Here is a 24,751-nt window from a genome sequence, read left to right as displayed (position 1 = left end):
ATTCATACCCCATTAAGCTGTCTCGTTATCTCACCAAATGTTAAAAACTGTGCTGTTACTTTGCAGTAATTTTGAAGGCAGAAGCTATAAACGTCACAAGATGAGTTCGATGCTTAGATGGGACAGTGTCTAAATATATCCAAAGTAGGGGACAGGCATAGCAGGATATATCGTATTTGCGTTTATCAGCGTTAATTATAACAATAAGTTTGGATTTACTGTCAGTGGAGTCTTAGTTGAGTCCGAGATGGTAAAAATGCATCAGGTTAATCATTATTAGAAGAATATATACAGTAATGTGCAAAAGTCTTAGGCACATGGAAAGAAATGCTGGAGACCAAAAATGGCTTAAAATAATTAAATTAAATGTTTCAATATAAAAAAAAATTATAAACAGTAATCAGTAAGCCATAATAAATGACACAAAGTCAATATTTGGTATGAGATGACCCTTTGCTTAAAATAGTTAGTTAGTTAGTTAGTTAGTTAGTTAGTTAGTTAGTTAGTTAGTTAGTTAGTTAGTTAGTTAGTTAGTTGTCTCAGGTCCAATGAGTGCAGTTTTATGCGGAAATGATCTGTAGGTTTTACTGAGCATCTTCCAGAACCAGCCGCAGTTCTTCTGGACTCTTTGACCGTCACACTCGCTTCTTCATTTTGCACCAAAACCCAGCAGCCTTCATTATGTTTTCTTTTTTAATCTGAAAAGTGCTCTCTTATGTCATATGCTGCTCAGATACAAACTTTTTTTTCTGTAACATTTAATTTTGTGCTGGAAAAAAATGAACATTTGGACTGTAAAATATTTTCATACTGACGATAATGTAGAAGTCATAAAATAGAAATCAAAAACAAAGTTTGGATGAAAAAAAGGGTGCCTAAGACTTTTGCACACCTACTCATATGTTTTTCTACATTGTAGAACAAAACTGAAGACATCAAAACTATTAAATAACATCTGGAACATATATATATATATATATATATATATATATATATATATATATATATATGTTATTTACCAGCTGGGAGGTCCGTATGGTGAAATACCGTGATCGAGGTCTTGAAAGTACTGACTGAGGCCCTCTGGGCCGAGATCAGTATTCAAGGCCGAGGTCATGGTATTTCACCATACAGACCGACCTTAAGCTGGTAAATAATATATTAATTTTTTTCTTTACCAAATTCTAATAGAAAATGAGAGCGCCCGAAAGGGAAAACCGAGGCGAGCCGCCATTTTGAATCCTCATTCACGGTTGTAATGCAAATGGCTTCCTCCTCGGTATACAAGTGCACTTTCATGGCAGGAAAAAAACTACATTTTGCTAGCCTGGGCCCGCCCATCCTAAGTGTGACACAACACGGGGGGCTGTTGCGAACTTAGTCTGGCAAGGCAAGCTATCTCCAGCTCTTCCAAGCTCCCGAAAAATTGGGAGCCAATCAACTTTGAGCATCTCCAACGGCCCTGGGTAGAGGCGTGTTCAAGGCAGTGACGTAGTAGAACTGCGACCGGAAGCCATAGATTGTTTACAGAATCTATGCTGGAAGCGCTTCATTCACTAGAAACATTACGAACATGGAGCAGCGGCAAGCCTTTGACACAGCGGTAGATGCTGTATTGAAAGCATTCAATGGGAAGTTCTCATTGAAAACGGAGCAAAGAGCAGCCCTGGAGGTATTTATCTTCTTCCTGTTACTCAAGCAGTTTCCGTCGCGTCACATACGTCAGAGGAAAGAGTGATTTGATTGGTTTAAGCTTCGTCACAGCCTTTTCTGGCTTCGACCAGTAGCAAACTGAGGCATTTCAGGGAGGCGGGTCAACCACGCACTTTGGGAAACGGTTGGGCTTAATATCTTTGCCAGACCAAATGCTCGCAGAGCTTTGAAGTTGCGTTAGCCAGACTAACATTTTGCCGCCTATGTAGTCCCCTATTTATACAAAATTGAGTCATTCAGGATTCAGCCATGTTTTTGCTCAGTGTTTTTGCTCGACCAAAGTTATACAGTATTATGACCTTTATATTGCATAAATAAAGCCATTTGGTGAAACTTTGAAGAAGAGATTGTACTGGTTTAAAGTTTTTACCTCACGTAATATTATGTATTAGGATAATATGGTCCAAAATGGGCCTCATTAACTAATGAGATCAAACTGTTAGCAAGTTAGAGGTTTTTAGCTTTCTCCTGAAATGTTTTCTTTTATTTTGTCTTCCTCAGGGTAGTATAACTCACTTTCGCTGTCAACACTGTCGTTATCGCTATCCATGCTGTAAAATTAATGCTATTTTGAATCTTCATTCATGGCGGTAATGCAAATTGCTTCGTCCTCGGTATACAAGTGCACTTCCATGGCAGGAAAAAAACTACATTTTGCCGCCTATGTAGTCCCCTATTTATACAAATAGGAGTCATTCAGGATTCAGCCATGTTTTTGCTTGGTGTTAGCAACAGTTACAGGTTTTTAGCTTTCTCCTGAAATATTTTCTTTTATTTCTTCTTCCTCAGGGTAGTAAAACTCGCTTTCGCTGTGAAGACTGTCATTATCGCTATCCATACTGTAAAATTAATGCTATTCTCCTGAGAAATGCTGGCAAAAATTTATAAGATTTTTGATAATCTTATAAATAAATCTTATAAAAAAAGATAAATGTTGACAAAAAAATGCTACTATGTTTGTTGCTGTTGTGAATGAGCGAGTTGCCAGAGGTCCATAACCGGGGTCCGTACCGTAGGATATGGACCCGCTCGCCAGCCAATCAAAGCGCAGGATTTGGACCGCGAAAAAAATAAATGGAATTACGTGATTTAAAAAAAGTGTTAAACAAAATATGTTTCATATTTTAGATTCTCCAAAGTGTCCAGTGTTTACCTTGATGACATTTGCACCCTACTGGCATTATCTTACCCATCTTCATGAGGTCGTCACCTGGAATGCTTTTCAGTTAACAGCTGTGCCTCATCAAAAGGTAATTAGTGGATGAGTTTCTTGCCTTCTTAATGTGTTTTAGATCAAACAATAAATAGTAAATAATAAAAATACTAAGTAAATTAATCGCCCTATTCGACAACTGTAGTAATCCATACTATTACGCCGAGAACTGCTCAACTAAGTAAAAAGAAACGACATCCATCATTACTTTAAGACATGAAGAAGTGACTTTTAATTAATAAAAATAAAGAAAAAAGACTGAATTAGAAGGTGTGTCCAAACTTTACTGTACATATACTCTATAGACAGATAGATAGAGAGATAGATAGATATGAATAAATGATAAATTTTTATTGATACTATTGATACTTGATAAAAGTACATAAACTTGTCTTTTTCAGTAACTGATGAAGTGTAATGACGAGTTCAAAGACATGCGCTTCGATTCACATGGGGCAGCCTTGGGCTGAAGTGCCCTTGAGTAAGGCACCGAACCCCCAACTGCTCCCCGGGCGCTGTAGTACAGTATAGCTGCCCAGTGCTCTGGGAATGTGTGTGTGTTCATTGCTCACCTGTGTGTGTGTGTTCACTGCTTTAGATGGGTTAAATGCAGAGGACGAATTTCACTATGCTTCAGTGTGCATGTGACAAATAAAGGCTTCTTCTTCTTTTTTTTCTTCAGGCTACTTAGCATTCTATTGCTAGCGGTTAGCACTGTTGCCTCACAGCAAGAAGGTTCTGGGTTTGAGCCCAGTGCCTGACGGGGGCCTTTCTGTGTGGAGTTTGCATGTTCTCCCCGTGTCCGCGTGGGTTTCCTCTGGGTGCTCCGGTTTCCCCCACAGTCTAAAGACATACAGGTTAGGTTAACTGGTGACTCTAAATTGACTGTATTGCCGCTTTTCCACTACAAACGCGGCTGAGCCGTGCCGTGCCGAGTTGAGCTGAGTCGAGCTGAGCGGGGCTGTTGGAGTTGCATTTCGACTACAACCGCGCTGAACCGTGCTGGCTGGAAGTGGGTGGACACATTGGGTGGAGTTAGCGAAAGTGGGTGGACGTCATGTGATGTCGTTAAGCAGCGCAAACAGTGACATCAGTGACAGTGGCGGAACAAGTCAGAGCCGGGCCGGGGGCGGGGCAAAGACCGGGCCCTTTATTAAAGCTTATCATAACATCATTTTAGGCTACAAAATGTCCGCAACTGCGGTGTTTACCAATTTCAACACTACCGGGTGCAACTATGTTATTTAGTACATCAAGTCCTTCAAACGAACATGTAACTCAGAAACAAAAAACATTAGGATACTGTACATGGCTCATAATAAAACATCAATAGCCTATACTGCGCACATTATTTGAAGGGCATACGAATGAGCGCTCAGAGGTTGCAACGGTGACAGGAAGAGTCAGAAATAAAAGGAGGGCGGTGCAAACCTCACTGAATGCACTGTGTTTACCAATTTCAACACTACGGGGTGCAACTATGTTATTTTGTACATTAAGTCCTTCAAACGAACATGTAACTCAGAAACAAAAAAAACATTCGGCGACATACTGTACATGGCTCATAATAAAACATCAATAGCCTACTGCGCGCATTATTTGAAGGGCATACGACGAGCCTTGCGCTCCGCGAACTCGTCCACGATGCTCTGTATGTCACTGATTCAGTGATCTTTTAAGCGGTAGTCTCACGACCCAAATAGTAAACAATAAACATGGAGGACATGGAGTCGTTAGTGTTGCTGGTCTTGGTGCTGTGGCATGTTGTCACCGACAACGCCAACAGATACTGGCAAGAGCGTATAGATGAGGCGAGGCGCATAAGGCTTCAGAAATTCTCGTAATTAATAATTATTCTCCTTCCGGGTTTGCGGTGTTTACAGATCCCAGTGCGCTCGCGGGGCGTGTGTGGGCATGTGAGGACACTCCTCCTCACCAATCAGTGCACAGGGGAGTGTCTGCTCACGCCCCCAGCCTCAGTCGGCACGGCTTGGCTCGCTTCAGCCCTACTCCAAAACGGTGCGAGTTTTAGGGGCTAAGCAGGGCTGAAACGAGCTGAGTCGTGCTGGTTTTTGGTAGTCGAAACGCGAGCCGTGTCGTGCTGAAGTGAGCTGAAGCGAGCTGAAGTGAGCTGAAAAAGGGTAGTGGAAAAGGGCCATATGTTACCCCTTTTCCACCAAATCAGTTCCAGGGCTGGTTCGGGGCCAGTGCTGGTGCTGGTTCACAACTCGTTCAACTTGCGAGCCAGCTGAGAACCAGTTTGCTTTTCAATAGCTCGCGGTGCCACGTCATTACGTCGCTGTATACGTCATTACGTCGCTGTATACGTCAGTTACGTCGCTACGTTTGCTTAAACCTTGGCGCGAATATCGAAGCAAAAACAACACGGAAGAAGCAGCAGCAGCAACAACAACAATAATAATAATAATAATGGATGACTTCGCGTTTGTACAGGTGCTGCTTCTCGCCGCTTAAAAATGGCGATCTTTCGCGGTCTTGTTATTGTTGTTGGTCTTAACAACTCCGCCCCCTCCGCTGACGTAAGTGGTTCTTTCCTCTGGCCCAGCAGAGAGTTGGTGCTAGCCTGGAACCAGTTTTTCTGGCCCCAGAGCCAGTTCTTTGTCAGTGGAAACAGAAAAACCGGTTCCAAACTAAGCACTGGCCCCGAACCAGCCCTGGAACTGCTTTGGTGGAAAAGGGGCATGTGTGAATGTGAGTGTGAATGGTTGTGTGTCTCTATGTATCAGCCCTCGATGACCTGGCGACTTGTCCAGGGTGTACCCCGCCTCTCGCCCATAGTCAGCTGGGATAGGCTCCAGCTTGCCCGCGACCCTGCACAGGATAAGCGGTTACGGATAATGGATGGATGGATACTGTAGACACAATAAGGTGTTTCAATGAATACATTAGTATGAACCATGCACTGTCAGAGCTGCTCTTATAAAAAATTAACCAATACCTTCTCACCAATCAGAATCGAGCATTCAACAGCCGGCACTCATTTAAAGCTTGCACAAAATTAAATGGAGATTATGTACAAAAATGATGCACTTTTTGACACCTATATGCAATGCAATGCAATTAAAAAACAAACAAACAAAAAACCTTATCTACTTATCTTTGCTTGAAAGGTTAGGGTTAGTACAAATGTAAAGGGTTCGTAAAATGTTAGGGTTAATAAAGTGTTCCATTTGTAAAGCAAGACCTGACATAATGTACTGTATAAAACATCATGCTGTACTATCTGGCTGAAAAACAAAACAAAAAACCTACCAAAATCCCTCACTATCAGTTTTGCCAATCCAGCTAATATTATACCCCTTAGCGTTCAAAGCAAGTCCTATAATTAGATAATATGCTGCATTGTTAGCATTTGGTCATGTTTACTATCTGTAAATAAATAGCAGCGGGCTCTGTAGCACTCAGGTGCCAGGGTTAGATATTAATCTAGCTAAAGCGTCATGGCTCAGACCTGCGCTCCGATTAGCGTCTCTAAAACACCGAGAGCGGCTAGAATGCTGATGCCTGCCAACAGGACGCTGTCCCCAGCCTGAGTGCTCCCCGCTAACAATGCTAAAACATGGCACGGGTATATCAGCAGGCTCCAATCTGCCACAGCTCTGGATGAAAGGAGGGCAGATGCTGGGCGAGCACAGCACGGGCAGCGTTTTGATCCTTGTCTCTGTGTTCAGGACACGAGTAGATACGGCAGATTCTGCCCTCCGGCAAAACCCCATTCATTATGCATGTACATTATTCATAATTATTGATAATTCTTTTCCACATTGGTGATCATTCATACATTAATTATTGCAAACACTAATGTGTAAGCATTAAAGATAGTGTTATTAATGTTGAACCATTTGAAGAGCGCCTGGAGGTCCCACAGGCCTGAAAGACTGAGAGCCAGGACCAAAGATGTAAAAATGTTCTCTCTCTCTCTCTCTCTCTCTCTCTCTCTCTCTCTCTCTCTAAGCCTCTCTTGTCCTTTGATTGATCATATCCAAGCTTTTCCCTTGGGAGGTCAATACATCAATGCGGATGTAAATAATTGATATTGCATGTGTACATATTCTTAATTATGGTTAAATATTAATAGAGCTTTATGCTAGAGGTCGACTTTATTTATCTCCATAATTAGTAGCTGCTACAGCCTTACCAAGAAGGATTTATTTTTTATTTTTATTTATTATTATTATTATTATTATTATTATTATTATTATTATTTTGCTGCATTTGCTTTACGATGGTTGCTACTCTGAAGGATTTAATTTTTATTTTTGGACGTCAAATGAATATAAACAAATGATGCAACGAAGACACCGAAGTAATACAGCGTACCATCCTTTCGGAAATATTGACACAATGTGCATTCACACTGCATATTTATGCATGTTAATACATCCCCCCCTCCTTCAATTTTATAGCACCTGGATGATTTATTTTGAGTTTCTGGCATAGCAACACTCCTGTCGACAGCACTCATATTCTTAGCATAAAGCGCGTGTGTGTCAGTTCGAGCGCGCTAATGGCTGCCGCTATGGCATGCATGTGCCACGCTTGACATAAGACGACATTCCATCCGGATGCCTCCGTGATGCCCTTATCTGCCATCAGGATTTCTGAGAGTGGGCTGTATCATTCGGGACACTCAATAACTGACCTTTGAGGTAGCTATTTAGTGAAACAACATTATCATTCCATTATCATGCCCTTTCTGCTGACGGGGAAACACACACACACACACACACACACACACACACACACACACACACACACACACACACACACACACACACACACCAGACAGCCACTCTCTCTCTCTCACACACACACACACATTTGGATGCTGAAACCCTAGACTTCAACTTGTTCGGGAAGCTCAGATGGTTTCGACAGTCCCGCCAGCGAGGATTATGGGATATGAGAGTGGGCAGCGCGTGCGATCCGGTTACCCGTTTTCACGTCGCATTACGAAAAGAGCACCTTTCGCCTCTGCTAATCGCCAGCGCTAACGCTAATGCTATTGTTATTGACTGGCTGCGAGAAACACCGGGTTCGTAAAAGATTTGCAGGCAGGAATCGTCTCCTAAAGCTGTCCCGAGCACTGAGTGATCTCACCAGCCAGGTGGAGGGAGTAAATTTCCTGGAGTAAATTTAGGCACTTTTTGTGACTCTCACATCGCTTGGCTGGTCAGTGTGTTTTCAAGTGTGTGTGTGTGTGCGTGTGTGTGCGTGTGTGTCATTGTGTTTGTGTCGGTGTGTGGGTGAAAGCAGGCAGTAATGAGTCCTGGAGACAGACAGTTTCCAGAACCCCAGAATAGGAGCGGTATGTGCACAAGAGCATTCCTTACACACACACACACAAACACACACATGCGCATGCACACACACACACACACACACACACACACACACACACACACACACACACACACAAGCACACTCTCTCACTCACTCTCTCACTCACTCACACACACACACACACACACACACACACACACACACACACACACACACAAGCAGGCCATTCTCAGATAATGAGGAGCCACCATATTGATTCAGTCTTAGATTAGGTTTCCTGGATCTCATTTACCTTTCCTGTCATCATTTTCAGCAAGTCTGCCTGCCCGAGCAACATCTCTACTTCCACACACATGACCTGATTTGTTCCTGGTTAATGGTGGGCAAATAATCTGGAGTGGTTTCGACATGAGCAGGCTTTTCGGATTTTTATTTTTTATTTTTTTCATCCGAGCATTCAACTTTCTCATACTAATACCACTCCACATACACATTTCTCTCTTTTTTTTCTGCTCTCTGTTGTGAGCCATTATGTGTGTGTGTGTGTATGTGTGTGTGTGTGTGTGTGTGTGGGTGAAGAGAGAGAGGGAAAGAGAGCAAGACAGATTGAGTTGCTGCTGACTAACCATTGTGGCGTCCCAATAAATGCTCATGGTTATAGACCCGGCCCTGTCTAAGGTTGCACTCTTAATAAAGACCTAGGCTCCTTTTTTGCTTTTGGTTTCAGTGCCATCTTGGCATTCGGGCGCACACTCTTTAGTGTAACACGGCACTGTCCTCTCCGCATTCTCCACACGCCGCTGGAGACCCGAGTGTGCGTGCAGATCCACCGATAGCTCCTGTTTTCTTCACCTATTAAGTTTCAAGCAGCCGGACCATTCTGTGAACAGCTGTTTGCGAAAGCACAGAGAAGCTGTTTACAATAACAGGATACATTTCTCTCTCTCTCTCTCTCTCTCTCTCTCTCTCTCTCTCTCTCTTTTTCAATTAACGACAAATAGTTTTTTCAAGCGGCATAACGCTGACCACTTCAGAAATCCATCCACATCCATCCGTGCTCTATTGTGTTACTAACAACAGATCCGTACCGACATTAACAGCACACACGCCCTTTACTTTCATTATGACTGAATTATGACTGCATTTAGAGTGATGAAGAATTATATGACCTTAGAAATAGCTGTTGTTTGTTGTAGTAAAAAAAAAAACCAACCAACCAAACAAACAAACAAACCAAACCCTCACCCATAGGCCACGTACATCTCTGTAGGCTCTCTGTATTTTTTTTCATTGTTGTTTTTCATTAAACAGGGAGAAATTATGCACAAAGGAGAGCCTGTGTGTAATTAAACTAATTAAAACTACATCATTAATAAAATATCAGCCAAAGCAGCTGTTGACTGAGTTTGGGGCCTCAGGAAGAGCGAGCGAGTGCTTTAATATGTGATGTTAAAAAAGAACTCCCTGTGCTTGTGTGCTTTCTTTTTCTTTCAGTGTCTTTCTGTTTTACACACACACACACACACACACACACACACACACACACACACACACACACACACACACACACAACAGTAAAACAAAATTTTACACACACACACACACACACACATATATATAAACAGTTATTCCACGAAATCGAGTCGTACATGAGCTGATAGCCGATGAGGTGCGTAGCACTGAGTTGTCTATAAGCCATGTACGATGAGATTGAGTGGAATAACTATTTTATTCTATCCACATTCACTGGATTTTGAGAAACAGAGCATTTTTATTTTTATCTTTTGCAAATTCGATAAATAAAAACTTTATAAAGGGCGGCACGGTGGTGTAGTGGTTAGCGCTGTCGCCTCACAGCAAGAAGGTCCGGGTTCGAGCCCCGTGGCCGGCGAGGGCCTTTCTGTGTGGAGTTTGCATGTTCTCCCCGTGTCCGCGTGGGTTTCCTCCGGGTGCTCCGGTTTCCCCCACAGTCCAAAGACATGCAGGTTAGGTTAACTGGTGACTCTAAATTGACCGTAGGTGTGAATGTGAGTGTGAATGGTTGTCTGTGTCTATGTGTCAGCCCTGTGATGACCTGGCGACTTGTCCAGGGTGTACCCCGCCTTTCGCCCGTAGTCAGCTGGGATAGGCTCCAGCTCGCCTGCGACCCTGTAGAACAGGATAAAGCGGCTACAGATAATGAGATGAGATGAGAAAAACTTTATACAAAATGTCCGACAAAATAATTTCCGCTTAGAATGTAAACAAACCGGTGAAATGAGCAATTTGTGAAAAAAAGCTATAATAAAAATTCTTAAATTTTTTTTTTAAAAAGATACAATCTTACCATGAAATACTTTCATTCTATATTTTGTTGCTTTTTTTGGACGAAATAAAAACTCTACTTGTTGCTTGTTTTGTATTTTTTGGGGTTTTGTTTTCAAGTAGAGTTTTTATTTCGTCCTCGGTTGGTTCAGTAACACGCGCCGCCATTTTCTTCTTCTTCAGGGTTTTTTTTTTGTGGTTGGCAAACCAGTTTAAAGGTGCATTACCACCACTGACTGGGCTGGAGTGTGGAACAGGAGATATTGGGGGGGGGGACCTACGTGTATATTAGTTTAGCTATTTCTGTTTCTTGTGAATACTTGATAACAAAGTAATATATCTGACTTGATGCAATTTGCCATTTTGTTTTTCTCTGCTCATGGTATATGAGCTGATTATCTTAGTAGAAGAAGAAGAAACCTTTATTTGTCACATGCACACTTCAAGCACAGTGAAATTCATCCTCTGCATTTAACCCATCTGAAGCAGTGAACACACACACACACACACCCAGAGCAGTGGGAAGCCACACTACAGCGCCCGGGGAGCAGTCAGGGGTTAAGTACAGTGTCTTGAAAAAGTATTTATACCCCTTGAACTTTTTCACATTTTTCCACCTTACAACCACGAACTTAAAAGTTTTTTATTGAGATTTTATGTGATAGACCAACACAGAGTAGCACATAATTGTGAAGTGAAACGAAAATGATAAATGGTCTTTAAAATTTTAAACAAATAAAAATCTGAAAAATGTGGTGTGCATTAGTATTCAGCCCCCTGTCCTCTGATACCTTTAAATACAATCCAGTGCAATCAATTGCCTTCAGAAGTCATCTAATTAGTTAATAGAGTCCTACTGTGTGTAATTTACTCTCAGCATAAATACACTTGTTCTGTGAAGGCCTCAGTGGTTTGTTAGAGAACACTGAAGAACAAACAGCATCATGAAGACCAAAGAACTCGCCAGACAGGTCAGGGATAAAGTTCTGGAGAAGTTTAAAGCAGGGTTAGGTTATAAAAAAAAATCCCAAGCTCTGAACATCTCAAGAAGCACTGTTCAATCCATCATTCAAAAATGGAAAAAGTATGGCACAACTGCAAACCTACCAAGACATGGCCGTCCACCTAAACTGACAGAGCGAGCAAGGAGAGCGCTGGTCAGAGAAGCAGCCAAGAGGCCCATGATCACTCTGGAGGAGCTGCAGAAATCCCCAGCTTAGGTGGGAGAATCTGTGCACAGGACAACTATAAGTCGTACACGCCACAAATCTGGCCTTATTGGAAGAGTGGCAAGAAGAAAGCCATTGTTGAAAGACAGGCATAAGAAGTCCCATTTGTAGTTTGCCAGAAGCCATGTAGGGGACAGAGCCAACATGTGGAAGAAGGTGCTTTGGTCAGATGAGACCAAAGTTGAACTTTTTGGCCTAAATGCAAAGCGCTATGTGTGGCAGAAAACTAACACTGCTCATCACCCTGCACACACCATCCCCACTGTGAAACATGGTGGTGGCAGCATCATGCTATGGGGATGCTTTTCTTCAGCAGGGACAGGGAAGCTGGTCAGAGTTGATGGGAAGATGGATGGAGCTAAATACAGGGCAATCCTGGAAGAAAACCTGTTGGAGGCTGCAAAAGACTTGAGACTGGGAAGGAGATTCACCTTCCAGCAAGACAATGACCCTAAACATACAGCCAGAGCTACAATGGAATGGTTTAGATCAAAGAATATTCATGTGTTAGAATGGCCCAGTCAAAGTCCAGACCTAAATCCCATTGAGCATCTGTGGCAAGACTTGAAAATTGCTGTTCACAGACGCTCTCCATCCAAATCTGGCTGAGCTTGAGCTATTTTGCAAAGAAGAATGGGCAAAAACTTCAGTGTCTAGATGTGCAAAGCTGGTAGAGACATACCACAAAAGGCTTGCAGCTGTAATTGCAGCAAAAGGTGGCTCTACAAAGTATTGATGCAGGGGGGCTGAATACTAATGCACACCACATTTTTCAGATTTTTATTTGTTTAAAATTTTGAAGACCATTTATCATTTTTGTTTCACGTCACAATTATGTGCTACTCTGTGTTGGTCTATCACATAAAATCTCAATAAAAAACTTTTAAGTTCGTGGTTGTAAGGTGGAAAAATGTGAAAAAGTTCAAGGGGTATGAATACTTTTTCAAGGCACTGTACTTTGCTCAAGGGCACTTCAGCCCAAGGCCGCCCCACATTAACCTAACCTGCATGTCTTTGGACTGTGGGGGAAACCGGAGCACCCGGAGGAAACCCATGCAGACATGGGGAGAACATGCAAACTCCGCTCAGAAAGGCCCCTGTCGGCCACTGGGCTCGAACCCGGACCTTCTTGCTGTGAGGCGACCGTGCTAACCACTACACCACCGTGCCGAGTGGCCAAGCAGAGTGCGTAATTCATGTCCAGTGATTGTAGATAGACATACTGTATATATAGCTGTTTTTTCTCCACAGCTGAATTGCAGCAGAGGTCTACAACAGACTCTCACAACTTTTTCTGTTTTTTTTTTTAATTTCTCAAAATGTCTTCCTTTACTTAACCATTTTACTTTTATACATAGGGCCCACACTCATTTATTATTTATTTCAGGCTTAAAATTTAGAAATATATCAGACATAAATCACCTTCAAACCCCTTCACTGTTACAAGCACCAATTATCCAGATGTTCATCCCTCCATTAAAGTGTTGCTCCTCCCAATCCAACATGGCTGACGGTCACACATGCAGCATTTCTGGTTAAAGTTTTTAACAAACCAAGAAACAAACCAATATATATTCATCAAACATCATTTTCATCATTTATGATGGTCAGAATTTATCCTTGACCCTCATTGGATCAACATGATCTCTTACTAACCAAGTGAAAATGATGATTTTTCGATCTTGACGATTCTCCATTATTAACTTAGCCTGTTATCATCTTTGGTCCACTCAGAAGTTTGTCACACTCAGTGTCATGATGGCCTGTTTTCCTTTTCCCTTACTTTATTGTCTTTAGCCACCATGTTGGCACCAGCTAAGGATCAGTTTTACTGAGAAGATCCTCATCGTAACTAATACTGTAATCCTCTATAACCTGCTGCATCTAGAACCACTGAGGTGTTCACGCTCAGAGAGACACATAAGACGCCTTTAAGAGTCTTATTTAAAAACAAGAAAAGAAGAAAGACAGACAATAACTTCCTTTTAAGATTAATTATAGATTTCCTATCAAGCTAGTTGCTTCCTGTTTACGTTGTGTGACCCTACAGTCTCCATTTTTCTGATCAATCTTCCCGGGTCTGTCGGTGATGTGTCACCAGGCCGTGTGTTTAAAGACAGCTGATGGCTATTTCAGAGCCCAAAAACAAACAGGCAGTCTGTTAAACTCACTGATAAACACACACACACACCACGAACGAAGAGCCTAATGAATAATGGGTCTGTGTCGAGCCAATTGTGTGGTCAGTAGGCCACTGCTGTGTGTGGAGGGGGAGCTTGTTTGCTGTGTGTGTGTGTGTGTGTGTGTGTGTGTATGCATGATTAGGGTCGAGTGAACCCTCCTGAGTGGTCAATATACCACCCACATCCTCTCACTGTCCCCACACATTTATCATGCCATTGTAATCTGTGTTTGCGAATCAGTGTATCTCTTCATTTCGTATATACACTACCGTTCAAAAGTTTGGGGTCACCCAGACAATTTTGTGTTTTCCATGAAAAGTCACACTTTTATTTCCCACCATAAGTTGTAAAATGAATAGAAAATATAGTCAAGACATTTTTCTGGCCATTTTGAGCATTTAATCGACCCCACAAATGTGATGCTCCAGAAACTCAATCTGCTCAAAGGAAGGTCAGTTTTATAGCTTCTCTAAAGAGCTCAACTGTTTTCAGCTGTGCTAACATGATTGTACAAGGGTTTTCTAATCATCCATTAGCCTTCTGAGGCAATGAGCAAACACATTGTACCATTAGAACACTGGAGTGAGAGTTGCTGGAAATGGGCCTCTATACACCTATGGAGATATTGCACCAAAAACCAGACATTTGCAGCTAGAATAGTCATTTACCACATTAGCAATGTATAGAGTGGATTTCTGATTAGTTTAAAGTGATCTTCATTGAAAAGAACAGTGCTTTTCTTTCAAAAATAAGGACATTTCAAAGTGACGCCAAACTTTTGAACGGTAGTGTACAGTGCTGTGTAAAAGTCTTAGGCATGTGTGCAAAGAAATGCTGTCGACCAAAAATGGCTTAAAAATAATGAAATGAAATGGTTCAATGTTAAAACAATACTATAAACAGTAATCAGTAAGCCATAATAAATGAAACAAAGTCAATATTTGGTGTGAGACGACCCTTTGCTTTAAAATAAAATAGTAGTCTCGGGTACAGTGAGTGCAGTTTTATGCGGAAATGATCTGTAGGTTTTACTGAGCATCTTCCAGAACCAGCCCCAGTTCTTCTGGACACTTTGCCCATGTTTACATTAGACCGTATCAGCGGATCATCAGATTAACGTTTTTAAAACGATTAGTGTGCACACAGCAACACCAATACACGATTTGCGTGCACACAGCAATACCAATACACGGATACGCTCGGCTCCGCAGGCATCCTGCGCTCCAAATCACTCCACCCTGAACAGCGAGTGCCCTCTGGAGGGTGCGCAGTCCGGCCCTGCGCAGCTCACAGAGCGCGCGAGTGAAGTGAACAAGCAGTGATTCGGGACTGAGCCGCTGTGTGTGTGATCCCAGCGCATATCACTTACCACTTGCAAGTGGAAGGATGGCAAGCCTAAAGACAATCATAACTACACAATGGGCAGTATTTGCATCAGTATTTGCAGTATTTTCATACTTTTATACTCTTTAATGAAAGGTGATACAAGGCGGAAGTCCACGCCGTTTTTCGGCAGTCGCGTCACATGACCAACGACAGCGAATCAGGAAGGTGGATGTCACAGTGACGTTGTCCAATGAGACGCCAGCTAGAGCTCAGCACAGCGTATCCGGGTTTCCTGAATGTTTACACAGCACCGGAGCTGACATGATCTGGATTGAATACGTGGACGCTGGTGGATTCCCGTTTCCCGGCGTTTCCAGGCGGTTTAATGTAAACGGACAGTGCATCCGCGAAGAAAACGAGACAGATACGGTCTAATGTAAATGTAGCCTTAGACTGTCACACTCGCTTCTTCATTTTGCACCAAAACCCAGCAGCCTTCATTATGTTTTCTTTTTTAATCTGAAAAGTGCTCTCTTATGGAATATACTACTCAGATACAAACTTTTTTTTTCTGTAACATTTAATTTTGTGCTGGGAAACACCCCCCCGAATGTTTGGAACTCCTAAAATGTTTCCGTACTGACTCGATAATGTAGAAGTCATAAAATAGAAATCTATAACAAAGTATGTATGAAAAAAACAAAAAAACAAAAGACAGTGCCTAAGACTTGTGCACGGTACTGGATATGTGTTTCAGTAAAAGTGACCCATGTGACTTCAACCATGTTGGCATTTGTATAGTGGCTATTAAATATGATCATATTCTATGAGTGAGAATAAAGATAAAGACTGTAATCTCAGTGTAACACATCTCTACACATAGACACCAAATTCACAAATGTTTCTCTGCACTCAGAAAACAAAACTCAAACTCAGTGAAACTGGAAGTCTCAGGACAGCTATGGAGTTAAATATTTATTTATTTATTATTTATAATGTTACATCCATTTTCATACAATTCCTCGTACTCGACGTTCAAAAGTGCAACAATTTCTTCAAAGGTCATCTTGATACTGAATACATTCATGTCATGTTCGGAGTTCATCAGGCATTACGCACATTGTTATAAGTATTTTAAAAGATCATTACTCTTTATATCTGTTTTCATTATGCATTATTAAATGTTAAGGTTTTACATTGTGAAAAATGTTATTAATTAAGGTTACATATTGATAAAAGTGTGTGTGTGTGTGCATTTCTTTAGTATTGGTGATATTGTATACATTACTTATAGCACTATAACAACTATGCATAATGAATTTGGTTAACTATAAATGCATTATAACCCTGAATCAAATAATAATACTAAGAATACTAATCAAATACTAGGGTTAGGGCTAGTATTGCTACTACTAGTACTAGAGCGGCGGCTACAATTTTCGACACCGTAACGATCTTTTGGCTGTTGCAAAAGTAGAAAAGACTTTCAATATGTAAATCGTGCATGAATAATTACTCAAACTTCCACTGGACAAAACAATGAGTTGATTCCCAATTACTTGGCGTATCGGATCACGTGACACCGTTCCACAATTATCGACATCCAGATGATTTTTTTAAAAATCATTATGTGGTATTAAGTTAACAAAACATAGTTTTTATTGACAATTTGTTTTACATAGACTTATATTTAGTACAAAATATCTTTTATATAAATATATGGATGTTGGTGTTTATGTAAATGAGGAAGTAATTCTAATGTTTGTAAAGAAATGAAATGATAATGTTGAACCTGCATCAGAAAATCTTTTTGCTCCACTTTCTACCCACTTTCTAAGTATTTTCGTCGATCACAGTTTGTTAATCATTCATTGTTGTTTGTATTAATGTCTAGTTTTGTAGTTTACCAATAAACGTCAACAGGGAATTGAGATTGTAACTACATGAAAATCCAAGTCAAAGGTCGCATGTCATTCCTCAAACCAAAATATAAAATTTCAACTGATATTGTAATATGTGGTCGATATTTACAACGAACTGCAAAAAAAAAATTTCTGAATGGAATGGAAAATATGCTCGGAATTTAATTCTGGTCGGATTCTATTTATCGCAATCGGATTCCAAAATACTCTATAAACATTCCATTCCGTTATGAATCAGAAAAAAAAAATTATAAATCACAGCACTTTTATTTTTTTAAAGTACTTCATCTACTTCAACAATGTTACACAAAGATCGATTCATAACAGTTGTAAATGTCACTTAATTCCACAGGGTGTCGATAATGGTGGACACCGGTGAAAGTGATCACTATTATCGACACCTCACGTGAGTGACTTCTCAAACACGCGTTTAGATACAAAATGGCGACTGTCAAATGAAAGAATAAGAAACAATGTAGGTTTCGACAAGGAGATCATGAACTATCGGTTAATTTGATCAGTAAAAACATGTTCATGATCTTTCCACCATGCTTACCTGCGATGATAATTGCTGTTAAATCAGATAAATTGCTGATCATGGTGAAAAAAATCCATCTCAGGATGAGCTGTGTCATCAGATGACAAGATCGAAGGGTGAGGGCGGGTCTTCCGGTTGATTAATTAACCAATAATAACTGTTGTAACCAGGGCTTTGAACCAGAATTTTTTTCCTATTGGTTCGTTCCGAACAGAAACGGAATTTTAACGTTTCCGGTTTTGGGTTCCACCATTAAATAGACGTTCCCGAACCGGTTAGAACAAAAAAAATTTAGTTCCTGGAACGGTTAATTATGTTCCCTGTCAGCTGTTTAACAAATGGCTATAAAATTATGTCTCTGTCTCATCCAGCTTAAGCCAAATGTAGGCTAATTCTATTACAACCTTCATTAAATAAGACAAGAAATAATTCAAAACAATTATTATTTCAAATGTTGGCAATTTGGATTCTCAGTATGTCTTCCCATCTACACAAACAGAAAAAGTGCCAAAAATGAAAGATAATTCGTTTAGTGTGTTACCAAAGGCTAGTCAGGCCCTATGCATTGATAGGCTAACAGAAGTTAACGTCATTTAATGTTCGCGAGCCTCTCATTAACGTGGACAAATATATTGATATCGTGTTTGAAATTGACGTTTTTGAATAACGATAGACTGCAATATTTACCTCTTATTTAAGATGTGGAGACGTGATAGTAGTCCACCCTCCCGCTCTCTCCATTCAGTCAGCGAACGTCACACAAGAAGTGAACCCCAGCGGGTCATAGAAACTTGCGTAGGAGAAGAATGGCTTTTTTATTTGTAGGCTACGGAAACTTTGAGGAATGAAATAAAAACCGGTATTAACCGGTTACCATTATTTTTAATAAGCGTTTCTGTTCCGGAACATAAAAAATAATAAAGTTTCTGGTTTCGTTTCTGTTCCATGTGAAATAGAAAAAGTTCCCGGTTTTCGTTTTCGTTCCTTGAACCGGTTCAAAGCCCTGGTTGTAAGTGAAACTCACCTTTGTAAAATTGTTTTTTATTGGTAAATCTGAAAAGGTGTCGCTAATTATGGACTGTCGATAATTGTAGCTACTGCTCTACTACTACAATTACTACTACTCTAAGTGACTTATTATTAAACCAAAACATTTAAACCATCTTTATTTCCAAAATTTTATCACAACATTTTACTTTACAATTTTATCAAGCCCAAAATGACACTGCAGCTATACTGTATACTAACACTTGCTTTGTATTACATTATAATTTCTTATTTTTCTATCTTATTATTCATTTTTTAAAGGAAAAAAAAGAAAAAAAACAATCAAGTCAGGTCCCATAAAGCACAATGCAAAGGCTTCTGTGCTACTGATGATACTATAACGTATTATGAGCATTACTTATAATGCATCATGTAAACAATTAATAATACAGATAATATACAGAGGATATTACATGGTTGTGCAAAGATATGAAGTTTATTTTTGAGTGGTGAATCTAGATATCACGAGTGAGCGAAGTGAACGAGTGAAAATATTTTCAACACAAGAAGATAAACTTCATATCTTTGCTCCACGTGTAATGTTATTTATATTATATGGACTCATCCACAATAAAAAAAAAAATGCGCAAGTTAATCAAAATAATCTTAACTTTGAACCGGGTCGCCATTTTGACAACGCGCGTCTAGGCAGTGGGAAAACACTGGGCGTGACATCATATCGGGAATTAATATACATACAGGACACTTTTTCCGGAATAAAAGCGTGTTCTATTCCCTTCTAGCGGGTTTCATTCATTTGGTTTGATAGCATGCAATATTGTTAGCATATCGCTTATCCTATGTGTATTACGTCACTCTATCCAATGGAGAATGAGCGTTGAATATGGCTTACGATATTGCATGGTTGTCAAGACAACATGATGTCACATGTTGGAGATGTAAAAACTTCCATGCTAGCGAGCGACTGTGACAGTTTGTAAACAAAAATGGCCGCCAGGTTTGTTTCGTTAAATACAGAAGATTTTGAGAGAATTTTGAAAGAGAAAGACATGTTGAACACCCGAAAGGAATGTGTACACTGTAAAAAAAAAAAAAAAATCTGTCATTTTAACAGGAAAACCCTGGCAGCTGGGGTGACCAGAAAATCCCTGTAAAAAATACAGCACCCTAGTGTAAACTTTACTGGTTTACAAAATTTAACAGTCATTTGAACAACAAATATATGTTTCGGGGTTTACAGTGCTGTTCTGTATGCATTTCACATAGTTTTACTGTAAATTTCACAGTCATTTTTTACAGTGTATGTATAATAATAATAATACTAATAATAATAATAATGGCTTTTTTAATGGTATATCAGATATATTCCATTCAGCTACTCATCTTCGATTCGTTCAGTATCATACTAACTGAATGGAATATGTCTGATATACCACTCAACGCCAGCCAATATTATTTAAATATTGCACAATAATGATTGCATTTTTTTTTTAGTTTTGCATTTTTTTTGTGCATACAGTATTTGTTGATGTTGATAGATAGTCACATTTTTTTTCTCAGCAAATTATTGTTTATCACATGTCCACAAGAAATGTCATCGCGATAAAGACGCTGAAGTATACATTTAAGTGTCTGAACAATGGATGAAGTAATCACCTGGAAAGAACCTGATTTCCCTTTTGAGTAGTCGTTTCTTGAGGTGTTTTTCTTGAGATTTGCGTATGTGCATGTGTGTGTGTGTGTGTGAGAGAGAGAGAGAGAGAGAAAGAGAGACGAATGGCCATCACATAACCTTTCTTAAGAGCGGTCAGCGGTGCAGACCGGTTTCTGACCCTTGGACACTTATTCACATTAATCACTGGTGCTCGTCTTGCCTTTTAACAGCGCTGCTGAAAGCTACCATCCATCCTCTCCTTTTCCTCTTCTCTCCTCCCTGGTAGCCATCCCCTTACTCTTTCTTTTTGCCTCTTCCCCCCGCGGCCTTTCGTTCAGCAGCGATCTGGCCATCAGGGTTCTCTCATCAGCCTCCACTTTATCTCTCCCCAGGCTTGAATATGGAAATGCGATCCTTCATTGATAAGGCGCCACTGTCTTCGTATCTGTTCTCCCCCATTCAGCTCTAATCAGATAGCGTCCAAGTGTTGCCTGCAGCCACGGACATTCCGCTATTGTCTTATTCTGTGTGTGTGTGTGTGTGTGTGTGTGTGTGTGTGTGTGTGTGTGCATACCCAGGAGCAGCTGCTGAGGAAAAGAGAGATGAGAATAATAATAATGATGATGAAGGTTAAGGGTTTCCATAAGAATAGAGGTATGTCTTTGTGCCATCGTCTTTCCTCGCCTGTTGTGTGTGCAGGTGAATGTCCATCCTGTGCTGACTGCTTGACCTTCAGCTCTGACTTAAGAACCTCACACGCTCACACATAACGTCTACAACACACTGTATGACTGCATAAGCCTCTCTCATCATAAAGTCTACAAACCGTGATAAATATCAGCTACTCGGGAGCTAGTCAGCTTAGTGAATCTCACTGTGATAGGCTAGTTTGAATAATAATAATAATAATAATAATAATAATAATAATAATAATAATAATCACTCTACAACAAGTTGAAATTTAATTTCTTCATTATCCAAGAGCGAGGATAAGCCTCGTCATGCTAGCAAACATTACCACATATGAGCAAACTAGCTAGCTTACAGTTTGTTTACAGATATCATGAACAGCTTTGACATTTACCGTTCAAAAGTTTGGGGTCACTTTGAAATGTCCTTATTTTTGAAAGAAAAGCACTGTTCTTTTCAATGAAGATCACTTTAAACTAATCAGAAATCCACTCTATACATTGCTAATGTGGTAAATGACTATTCTAGCTGCAAATGTCTGGTTTTTGGTGCAATATCTCCATAGGTGTATAGAGGCCCATTTCCAGCAACTCTCACTCCAGTGTTCTAATGGTACAATGTGTTTGCTCATTGCCTCAGAAGGCTAATGGATGATTAGAAAACCCTTGTACAATCATGTTAGCACAGCTGAAAACAGTTGAGCTCTTTAGAGAAGCTATAAAACTGACCTTCCTTTGAGCAGATTGAGTTTCTGGAGCATCACATTTGTGGGGTCGAGTAAATGCTCAAAATGGCCAGAAAAATGTCTTGACTATATTTTCTATACAATTTATGGTGGTAAATAAAAGTGTGACTTTTCATGGAAAACACAAAATTGTCTGGGTGACCCCAAACTTTTGAACGGTAGTATATATATATATATATATATATATATATATATATATATATATATATATATATATATACAGCAAATTCCCCAGTGTTGAATTAACACTTTCAGAGTTCATTTGTGTCCAACTGGACACATATAAACACAGTAGGGTGTTAAATCAACACTGTGGGTGTTAATTCAACACTGGGGATTTTGCTGTATATATATATATATATATATATATATATATATATATATATATATATATATATATATATATATATATATATTTAATGTTTCTTTTTTAACTTTCTGTCAAGAAATAGCAGATGTAAAATAGTTGTAAATAATTCCCTCTGTTATCTTAGATGCATTTACGTGTATTTACTTTATTCCACCTGGCTAAATAGACCTTTTGGAGTTAGCAAGCATCAATGCAAGTTAGCAGACAAGTTAGTGAGTTTGCTTACAAATCTAGCAGGCAGGTACATTGATATTTATAGTTTTATTAACTTTCTGTCAAGAAATAGCTTGTGCAGGCACAAAATATTCACTTTGTTATCTCATAAAGTATTGTAATTGGTATTTCCTATCTAGCTGAATAGCAAATCCTAGTCAAAATTATCAAGCTAGTCAGTTCATAGTTCATAGTTTGTTTACAGGTGAACTTTTTGTCAGGAAATATTTGGTATATAGAGCGGTGGCTACAATTATCGACAGTCCATAATTATCGACACCTTTTCAGATTTACTAATAAAAAACACTTTTGCAAAGGTGAGGTTCAGTTACAGCAGTTATTATTGGTTAATTAATGAATCAGAAGACCCCCCCCACCCTTCGATCTTGTCGTCTGATTATACAGCTCGTTACCCGAGATGAAACTTTTTTCACCACGATCAGCAATTTCAGGAAAACCCGGATGTTATCATCGCAGGTAAGCATGGTGGAAAGATCATGGATGTGTTTTTACTGATCAAATTAACCGATATTTCATGATTTCCTTGTTGAAACCTACTTTGTTTCTTACTCTTTCATTTGACAGTCGCCATTTTGTATCTAAACGCGCGTTTGAGAAGTCACTCACGCGAGGTGTCGATAATAGTGATCACTTTCACCGGTGTCCACCATTATCGACACCCTGTGGAATTAAGTGACATTTACAACTGTTATGGATCGATCTTTGTGTAACATTATTGACATAGATGAAGTACTTTAAAAAAATAAAAGTGCGGTAATTTATAATATTGTTTTTTTTTCTGATTCATAACAGAATGGAATGTTTATATTTGGAGTCCTATTGTGATAAATAGAATTAGACCAGAATTAAATTCATACCATATAAAAAATTACATGCTTGAAATTTTCAGATTTTTCTATTCCATTCATAATTTTTATTTTTCTTTTTATTTTTTGCAATTTGTTGTAAATAGCTACCACATATTACAATATCAGTAGACATTTTATATTTTGGTTCAGGGAATGACATGCAACCTTTGACCTGGAGTTTCATGTGGTTACAATGTCAATTGCCTGTTGATATTTATTGGTAAACTACAAAACTAGAAATTAGTACAAGCAACAGCGAATGATTAACAAAATGTGATCTACGAAAATACTTAAAGTGGGTCGAAAGTGGAGCAAAAAGATTTTCTGACACAGGTTAAACATTATCGGTTCATTTACAAACATTAGAATTACTTCCTCATTTATGTAAGCGCCAACATCCACATATTTATATAAAATATATTTTGTACTAAATATAATTCTATGTAAAACAAATTTTAAATAAAAGCTATATTTTGTTAATGAAATACCACATACCGACAATTTTTTTTTTCTTCTAAATAATCATCTCAGTGTTGATAATTGTGGAACCGTGTCAATAACTGTGGACAAAGGTGTCAATACGTGTAGAATGGTGTCATATGATCTGATACACCAAGTAATTTGGAATCAACTCCATTTTTTCCCAGTGAAAGTTTGAGAAATTATTCATGTACAATTTATGTATTGAATGTCTTTTCTACTTTTGCAATGGCCAAAAGATCGTTAAGGTGTCGATAATTGTAGCCGCCGCTCTAGTTGTGAAATGTTCACTTTTCTCTGAGATGGTAATGGAATTACTTTTTCATCAAGCTAAATAGACATTATGGAGAACGTTAGCAAACTAGCTAGATACAAATATAATGATCAGCTAGGTTTCAGTTTCTGTAACTGCTTTAACTCCAAATGTAATTAATGTTCAAGGAACTGGTACAGTAACAGAATATTCACTTTATTACCTCAAAAGAAAACAAGACTTTATTCAGTCTAGACTAATGAACTGATTACGGCTAGGAAATACTTTTTTTTTAAATGCTAGTCAGCTAGCAAGCTTATAGTGCTCTTGTAAATGACTTTCTATCAAGAAATGATTATTGGTATAGCTATATTGCGTTCATTTTGTTATCCTCAACAGTGTTTTTGTCGATATCTTTGCAACACTGTGATGCATTGCTGCCTTCAAAGCCTGCCCCAAAACTTCTTACGACACTAAAGCTTAAACAGCGTGAATTTCTGTTTCAGAAACACAAAGAGACACTATAGTAATGTTACATACTTAATCCTGCTATCTAGATAACACACACATATCATTTCAGGGTACAAAGCTCAACCTGGTATTTTCAGTGTTCTATCAGTTGTGTTGTGTATTTGTGTGTGTGTGTGTGTGTGTATGGGTTTTGAGTTCAAGAGGTTCCTCTCCTGTCTGACTGTTCAGGTGTGTTAGTCCGGGCCATTTACACACAAAGGTGTGTG

Source organism: Neoarius graeffei, chromosome 27 (genome assembly GCF_027579695.1).
Source record: "Neoarius graeffei isolate fNeoGra1 chromosome 27, fNeoGra1.pri, whole genome shotgun sequence".
NCBI lineage: Eukaryota > Metazoa > Chordata > Actinopteri > Siluriformes > Ariidae > Neoarius > Neoarius graeffei.
The sequence above is the reverse complement of the archived record's forward strand: the minus strand, read 5'-3'. Positions refer to the sequence as shown.